This window comes from Suncus etruscus, chromosome 15, assembly GCF_024139225.1.
Source record: "Suncus etruscus isolate mSunEtr1 chromosome 15, mSunEtr1.pri.cur, whole genome shotgun sequence".
In the NCBI taxonomy this organism is placed as follows: Eukaryota; Metazoa; Chordata; class Mammalia; order Eulipotyphla; family Soricidae; genus Suncus; species Suncus etruscus.
This window is the reverse complement of record NC_064862.1, coordinates 64,293,639-64,302,487: the sequence shown is the minus strand read 5'-3', so window position 1 is coordinate 64,302,487 and position 8,849 is coordinate 64,293,639. Positions and strand designations below refer to the sequence as shown.

Below are 8,849 nucleotides of genomic sequence, written 5' to 3'. Positions count from 1 at the left end.
CACAGGCAAGGCAAACACCCTAGATCTGCGCTATCTCTCTGGCCCAGAATCCCTCTTCTTAAGAGATTTCCCAAGAATATTCATATGTACATAGAGATGGATCTTTGGTGATTTCTCTTAAAATCAGCTCCCTGTTCCTCCAGAGGGAGCAGGTCTGGAATGGGTTGTTTACCTCTAAGGCTGAAATGAGGCACAGAAACATAACATTTAGCACAGGGACTACTACAATATGAGGAATGGAACTTCGCTTCTCTTTTCATAGGCTTTGCATTAATCAAAGACATCTGCCTTTGATTTTTTTTTTGTGTGTGTGTGTGTGGTTTTTGGGTCACACCCGGCAGTGCTCAGGGGTTATTCCCGGCTCCAGGCTCAGAAATTGCTCCTGGCAGGCACGGGGTGAGGGTGGGGGGAACACCATATGGGACACCAGAATTCGAACCGATGACCTCCTGCATGAAAGGCAAATGCCTTACCTCCATGCTATCTCTCCGGCCCCGACATCTGCCTTTGAAATGGGTTTAATTTCCACAATGTCTGCGACTACCTTTATATCATGCTGTGGTCTAGATTAAGATTTTCTTACCGAAAGCACTTTAGTACAAATACTGATTTTTGCACAATGCTGCAGTGCTTGGGAGCCTTTCTTTGTTTTCCCTACCCCCTCTCTCTCCCTCCCTCTCTCCTTCCCTCCTTCACTTCCTTCCCTCCTTCCTTCCTTCTTCCTTTCTTTCTTCCTTCCTCCCTCCCTCCCTCCTTTCTTCCTCCCTGTCTCCCTCCCTCCTCCCTCCCTCCCTCTCCCTCTTCCTTTCTTCCTCCCTTTCTTCCTCCCTCCCTCCATTCCTCCTTTCCTTCCTCCCTCCCTTCCTCCCTTTCTTTCTCCCTGCGTCCCTCCCTTTCTTCCTCCCTGTCTCCCTCCCTCCTCCCTTCCTCCCTCTCTCTTCCTTCCTTCCTCCCTTTCTTCCTCCCTCCCTCCATTCCCCCTTTCCTCCCTCCCTCCCTTCTTCCATTCCCCCTTTCCTTCCTCCCTCCCTTCTTCCCTTCTTCCCTTTCTTCCTCTCTGCCTCCCTCCCTTCTTCCCTCCCTCCCTCCCTCCCTTTTTTCCTCCCTGCCTCCCTCCCTTCTTCCCTCCCTCCGTTTTTCCTCCCTCCCTCCCTTCTTTCCTCCGTTTCTCCCTCCCTTCCTCCCTCCCCCTCTTTCTCCCTCTCTCCCTTCCTCCCTCCTTTTCTTCCTCCCTGCCTTCCTCTCTCCCTTCCTCCCTGCCTTCCTCCCTCACTCCCTTCCTTCCTCTCTCCCTTCTTCCCTTTTTCCTCCTTTCCTCCTTCCTCCCTCCTTCCCTTTCCTTTCCTTTCCTTTCCTTTCCTTTCCTTTCCTTTCCTTTCCTTTCCTTTCCTTTCCTTTCCTTTCCTTTCCTTTCCTTTCCTTTCCTTTCCTTTCCTTTCCTTTCCTTTCCTTTCCTTTCCTTTCCTTTCCTTCCTCCATCCCTTTCTCCCTCCCTCCCTCCCTCACTTCCTTCCTTCCATCCTTCCTTCCTTCCCTCCCTCCCTCCATCCCTTTCTCCCTCCCTCCTTCCTCCCTCCCTCCCTCTCTCCTTTCCTTCTTTCCTTTCTCCCTTCTGCAAGTGCCCTCTGGCTCCACATCTACCTTTTCTAATAGCATTTGACTTCATATCTTTTGGAACTACATTATCATTTTGTATATATTTTCAAATAATGGATAATTTGTTAAATTAGATAAATCTCTTAATGAATTTTATCAAAGTGCCATGTAAATAACTCACTCTCAACAAGTATAATAATCCAAGTTGATATGTGTGTCATGAATCTCTTATGTTGAATTCCTAGACAATGGGAGGTTAAGAGTTTCAGGAGGAAGTTTTATATATATTTACCTATTTGGACCTCCCAAGCAGTGCTTAATGAGGCAAGGGCCAGTCCTAGTAATATTTGTCCAAATGAACTCAGCAATTTACTGCTAGAGCTGAGTTGAGGGTGTGATTGGTACTGTTCCATCTCAGAAATGCAGGGAACACCCAGCAATGCTGGGTTGGGCACATTTTTGTTGGCCAAAAATGAAAGGCTATTGAGCATCATGCAAAGTATGATTCTTGTACTATCTCCTCAACCACTGATGTTCCATTTTGTAAGTTTCTATTTGATCATTTTTTATTGATATAACATAGCATTATAACATAATGTTTCAGGATGCATCACTGAAAATTAGCAAGCACATCTATTTTACTTTATTTTAATTCTTCTTTAAACACAGCTCCTATTATTTTTTCTGGAAAGAATTATAGACCAAAAGTTTATTATTTATTTTTATATTATTTATATTATATTTATTATTTATTTATTATTATTTATTTAGTTCACATAATTACTCTTGTTTATTTTATCTTTATGCTACAAATGGGTGAAGTGATATGCTTGTGGTTTTCCTTTTTGCTTATTTCACTTAGTTTAAAATTCTGTAGATTCTTTACAAGATAGCAAATGGCATGAATTTATAAAAGTATTAATTAATTATATATCTATTGTAGTGTTGAGGACTGAATCCAGGTCTCATATATGCAATAAATATGTTTTACTTTTGAGTTATATCCCCAGCTGGAGAAAGAATTTTTAAATAATATATTTATTTAAATACCACGATTACAAACATGATTGTGATTGGATTTCATCATAAAAGAGAATACCCTCTTTTACCAGTGTAAGATTCCTGCCACCAATGCCCACCATCTCACTCCTCTTCCATCCCCTGCCTGTATTTGAGACAGGCAATCTACTTCTGTCACTCATTGACATTGTCATCATAGTTGTTAGTGTAGCTATTTTTCTAACTGCACTCACTACTCTTTGTGGTAAGCTTCATATTGTGAGCTGGTTCTTCTGGCCCTCATCTCTGGGCATTATTACAATAATGTCTTTTTCTTAAAACCCATAGATATGTGAGACTATTCTGTGTCTATCTCTCTCCCTCTGACTTATTTCACTCAACATTTTAGTTTCCAAGTCTATCCATGTATAGGAAAATTTCATGAATTCATCTCTCCTGATGGCTGCATAAAATTCAATTGTGTATATGTACCACAGTTTCTTTAGCCACTCATCTGTTGTTGGACATCTGGGTTGTTTCCAGATTCTGGCTATTGTTAATAGTGTTGCAATAAATAGAGGTGTGAGGAAGGCATTTTTGTATTGTATATTTGTGTTCCTAAGGTATATCCCTATGACTGGTATAGCTGGATCACATGAGAACTCAATTTCCAGTTTTTTGAGGAATCTCCATATTGTTTTCCATAAAGGTTTGACTAGATGGCATTCCCACCAACAGTGAATGGGAGTTCCCTTTTCCCCACATCCCTGCCAGCACTAATAGTGCTTGTTCTTTGTGATGTGTGCCATGAGATGGTACCTCATTGTTGTTTTGATTTGAATCTCTCTCATGATTATTGATGTGGAGCATTTTTTCATGTATCTTTTGGCCATTAGTAATTCTTCTTTGAGGAAATGTCTGTTCATTTCTTCTCCCCATATTTTAAAATAATATCTTTATTTAAGCATCTTGATTACAGACATGATTGTATTTGGGTTTCAATCATATAAAGAAACTCCCCCTTCCTATACATTGATGGACATGGAAACTATTACACTGAGTGAAATAAGTCAGAGGGAGAGAGATAGAATAGTCTCATAGAATAGTCTCACTCATCATGGGATTTAAGAAAAAAAAGACATTATTTTAATAATACCCAGAGAGAATAGTGAACTCATGTGGGCTTGTGCTTCTGTTTTTTGGGAAGACTTTTGATTACCATTTTAATTTCCTCAATAGTGATGGGGATGTTTAGATATGCTATCTCATCCTTATTCAACCGTAGAAGGTTATAAGAGTTCAAGAATTTATCCATTTCTTCAAAGTTCTCATGTTTTGTGGTATAGAGTTTCTCAAAGTAGTCTCTGATTACCCTTTGAATCACTGCAATATTGGTAGTGATATTCCCTTTTCATTTCTAATCTGGTTTATCAGTCTCTCTTTCTTTCTTTGTGAGTTTTGAGTTTTGCCAGTGGTTTATCAATCTTGTTTATTTTTTTTAAAGAACCAACTTTTGCTTTCAGTGATCTTTCGAATTGATTTTTGGATTTCCACTTCATTGATTTCTGCTCTAAGCTTTGTTATTTCCTTCTGACTACCTATTATAGGTTCCTTTTGTTGATCATTTCCCAATTTTATAAGCTATGTAATTCAGATGTTCATGTATGCAGGATTAATATCATTCAAATGGCAATACTCCAAAAGCATTGTATATATTTAATGCAATCCCTCTAAAGATACCATGACATTCTTCAAAGAAGTGGATCACACACTTCTGAAATTCACTTGGAGCAATAAACACCTACAAATAGCTAACACAATCCTTGGGAAAAGGAATATGGGAGGCACTACTTTTCCCAATTTTAAATTGTATTGCAAAGCAATAGTTATTAAATCAGCAAGGCATTGGAATAAACACAGATCCTCAGATCAGTAGTAGAATAGACTTGAGTATTCAGAGAATATTTTTCAGACATATAATCAACTAATCTTTAAGAAAGGGGCACAAAATCCAAAATGGAGCAAGGAAAGCCTCTTCAACAAGTGTTGTTGTCACAACTGGTTAGTCACTTGTGAAAAAGTGATCTCAGACCCCCCCCCAATCTAACACCATGCAGAAAGATCATCCAAATGGATTAAAGACCTTGATATCAGGCCTGAAACAATAAGGTATATAGAATAATACATAAATAAAACACTCTATGACATTGAAACTAAAGGCAACTTTAAGGAGGAAACATTACTCTCAAAACAAGTGAAAGTATAGATAATCAGATGGGACTATATTAAGCTGAGGAGCTTTTGCACCTCAAAGAAAATAGTACCTAGGATACAAAATCACCCACAGAATGGGAGAAACTATTTATCCACAACCCATCAGACAAGGAGCTAATATCGAAAATATACAAGATACTGACAGAATTTAACAAGAAAAAAAATATAACCCCATCAAAAATGGGGAGAAGAAATGAATAGACACTTCCTCAAAGAAGAAATACAAATGGCCAAAAGACACATGAAAAAAAGTTCCACATCACTAATCATCAGGGAGATGCAAATCAAAACAACAGTGAGGTACCATCTCACACCACAGAGACTGGTATCACAAAGAACAAGAACAATCAGTGCTGGCGGAGATGTGAAGAGAAAAGAACTATTATTCACTGCTGGTGGGAATGCCACCTAGACTAGCCTTTATGGAAAACAATATGGATATTCCTCAAAAAACTGGAAATTGAACTCCCATATGATCCACCTATATCTGTTCTAGGGATATACCCTAGGAATAAAAAAAAATACAATTCAAAAATGCCTTTTTTAGTCTACGGCCATACCACCCCAAACACGCCCAATCTCGTCTGATCTTGAAAGCTAAGCAGGGTTGGGCCTGGTTGTATTTGGATGGGAGACCACCTGGGAGTACCGGGTGCTGTAGGCTTAAAAAAAAAAAAGAAAAAAAAACCCTTCTTCACACCTATATTCATTGAAATTCTATTTATAACAACCAGACTCAGGAAACAATCAAGATGCCCTTCAGCAGATGAATGGCTAAAGAAACTGTGATACACACACAATGGAATATTATGCAACCATCAGGAGTGATAAAGTCATGAAATTTTCCTATACATGGATGTATATGGAATCTATTATGCTGAGTAAAATAAGTCAGAGGGAGAGAGATAGACACAGAATAGTCTCACTCATATATGGGTTTTAAGAAAAATTAAAGACATTATTGTAATAAGGCCCAAAGTCAATAGAGTTAAGGGCTGGAAGGGCTGGAAGGACTGGCTCACAATATGAACCTTACCACAAAGTGTTGTGAATGCTGTTAGGGAAATAACTATATTAACAACGAGAATGATAATGTTAAAGAATGAGAGAAATAGAATGCCTGTTTAGAATACAGGCAGGGATGGGGGAGGAGGAAGAGTGGCATTCGTGGTGGGAATGTTGCTCTGGTGAAGGGGAGGTGTTCTGTGTATGACTGAAATTCAACTACAATCATGCTTGTAATCATGGTGATTAAATTAAAAAAATAAATATATAAATATAATTGAGTTAATATTATTAATAGAATTGGTATTGGTGATGAAAGACCAAAAGTGTTCATTTTACTATTATTTAACATTTTCAAAGATCTGAAAACTGGCAAAAATTAAAAGGTAAAAGTTTTTAAAGATCACAAAATTTAATATGCTCCCTTAATAAGCAGTAATAATAAAAGAACTTGGAAAAAAAGCAATATTTTCCTTACCATATGTGGACAATATACAGGGTTAGGTTGATTTGGTTTTATGAGAACTGCAATATTTCCTTCTTCTCCTGGAGGCAGGACATTTGAATTTTCATCCACAATCTTCAATTAGATAAACAGAGACATTTTTCTTGTAGAAAATTTAGGTTGTTTCTTAAATAACACATGATCTAAATTTAAAGCTTTTGGCCCTCTTTTCTTCCTCACTTAAAATTTTAGGAAACTGGTTTTGTTTGTGTACCCAGAAGTTGGGCAGGCTAAGAGGCAATACCTTGTAGGGGATGTCTGAGCTGGAAAAACCTGAGTTTGTAGCTCCACTTTCCATTTGTTTTGTTTTGTTTATTATTTACTTATTTATTTGGCCACACCTGGTGACACTCAGGGGTTACTTATGGCTATGCACTCAGAAACTGCTCCTAGCTTGGGGTTCCATATGGGATGCTGGGAATCGAACCCAGGTTCATCCTGGGTCAGCCGCGTGCAAGGCAAATGCCCTACCATTGTGCTATTGGCCTGGCCACCACTCTCCAGTTTTTGATTATGAGACCAGAATTCCTGTCCATTTCTGTCTCTCAATTTTCTTATGTAGAATGTAAGTATTGTAAAAATAGTCCTATGCACAATTTTGTTTTGAGGATGAGCTACAAGATTCTACCTCTTTTATACAACTTTTATGAAAAGTAGGATGTGGAGGGAAAGAGCTTTAAATCACAAAAGTTAGCTACCCAAATAATGTATTACAAAATAAATTAAAGGGAATTTAAAAGTTGATGCGGCACTTTTGTAACATCTGGGATGTGATCATGGCTAAGTTTGCTCAATAATGACTGGAAGGCAGTTTAGGAGTAAGAAGAATGTTCAAGTGCATTGTGTAGTTTTATTAGTTTAATGACTTCGTTAATGACCAAGAATATAATGAATGGCCATTAATCCATTAATCTGTCAGAAGTTTAAGAACATGCTGAGTTACAGGGATTTTCACCAACTTGAAAATTTTCTTTGGAATTTTAATATCATTTCCAAACAAAGGCTAATAATATACACACCCATTTGGAATGATGTTTATAGGTTTAAGAGTATCATAAACCAAAGATAAAAAATTAATAAAAAATACACACACCCAAGTTTGACAAACTTCTAGGTTGAAATACCATATTTATCCTGAAATTTTGGGGGTGTCACACCCAATTGTGCTCAGGTATTACTTCTGGCTCTGTACACAGGTGTCACTCCCAATGTTTCTTAGGGGATCATGCAGCTCCCAGGATCAAACCTGAGTTTCCTTTCCTGCAACTCATGTTCTTGGCCCGCTGAACTCTCTCTCTAACCCTCATTCTAAATTTATTATTATCTTTATTAGATTCCTTGGAAGTTTTTTTTATCTTTTCTTTTGTTTTATATTGTCTATGTGTGTCTATGTATATGTATATGTATTTATTGATGTTGAGAATTGAACACAAAGTCTTTCACAGTCAAAACAAGAGCTTTACTGCTGAGTTGCTTGAGGATTTTTCCACAAGAGCTGGCAGTACAAGCCACTTGCCTTTTATGTGCTTGATCCAGCTTGATCTCCAGCAACCCATACAAGTCATCAAGCCTTGTTAGGAGTAATCCCTGAGTGTAGAGCTAAGAATAAGTCCTGAGTACTGCCAGACATAGTCCCCAAATGAACAAATAAAAACCTTCAAACCCCAACAGACAAAAAAATAAAAATAAAGTCCTATATTAGACTTAAAGACCAATGTCCTTTGAAAGTAGTAATCTCCAGTCATCACTGTGAAGGCAAACTTAGGTTTTAAAAGAGAAAATAAAAAGTCACATTTCTGCTCATTAAAAAAAACAGATTGCAAAAATATAAAACGCTGGGCTGGATTTGTGGCACAAGTGGCAGAACATTTGCCTTGCAGCGCTGACCTAAGGCAGACCACAGTTCCACCCCCTGGAGTCCTATATGGTTCTCCCAAGTGATTTCTGAGCCCATAGCCAGGTAACCCTGAGCATCACTGGTATGACACAAAAATCAAAAACCAAAAAAAAAAAAGAAAGCCTCACAAATTTATATGTCATTCTTATGCAGGGGTCATATTAATCTTCTCTACATTGTTTCAATTCTTAGTATATGTGTTACTGAAGCAACTATTTGTAGTTTTAATTTTTTTGTTCGGGAGCCACAACTGACAACACTCAGGGGTTACTTCTGGTTCTGCACTCAGGAATCACTCCTGGCAGATGGGGGTCTATATGGGATGCCAGGAATCAAACCCGGGTTGGCCACATGCCAGGCAAATGCCCTCCGTGTTGTGCTATCACTCAGGACATTGTAGTTTTAATGTTTACAGGAATCGCTACACCATTATCTACAGAAATTACACAAATTTCCAAAATTATGTAAGAGTTCCTTTTATCCACATATGGTTTCCAGATTTTATATATATCATTATTATTTGATATATAGATATTTTATACATATATGATTTAATATATATTATCTGATATT

At 38.0% G+C, this 8,849-nt stretch overlaps 1 non-coding gene and 1 pseudogene across 1 annotated transcript; one reads left to right on the top strand and one right to left on the bottom strand.

The window, feature by feature from the left end:
- The first annotated feature begins 5,415 nt into the window (after positions 1-5,415).
- On the top strand, positions 5,416-5,533 carry LOC126031461 (uncharacterized; annotated as a pseudogene).
- A 2,851-nt stretch (positions 5,534-8,384) lies between these two features.
- On the bottom strand, positions 8,385-8,489 carry LOC126031818 (U6 spliceosomal RNA). Its single transcript, XR_007503643.1, has one exon. It is a non-coding gene; the product is annotated as a U6 spliceosomal RNA (small nuclear RNA).
- Positions 8,490-8,849: the final 360 nt, after the last annotated feature.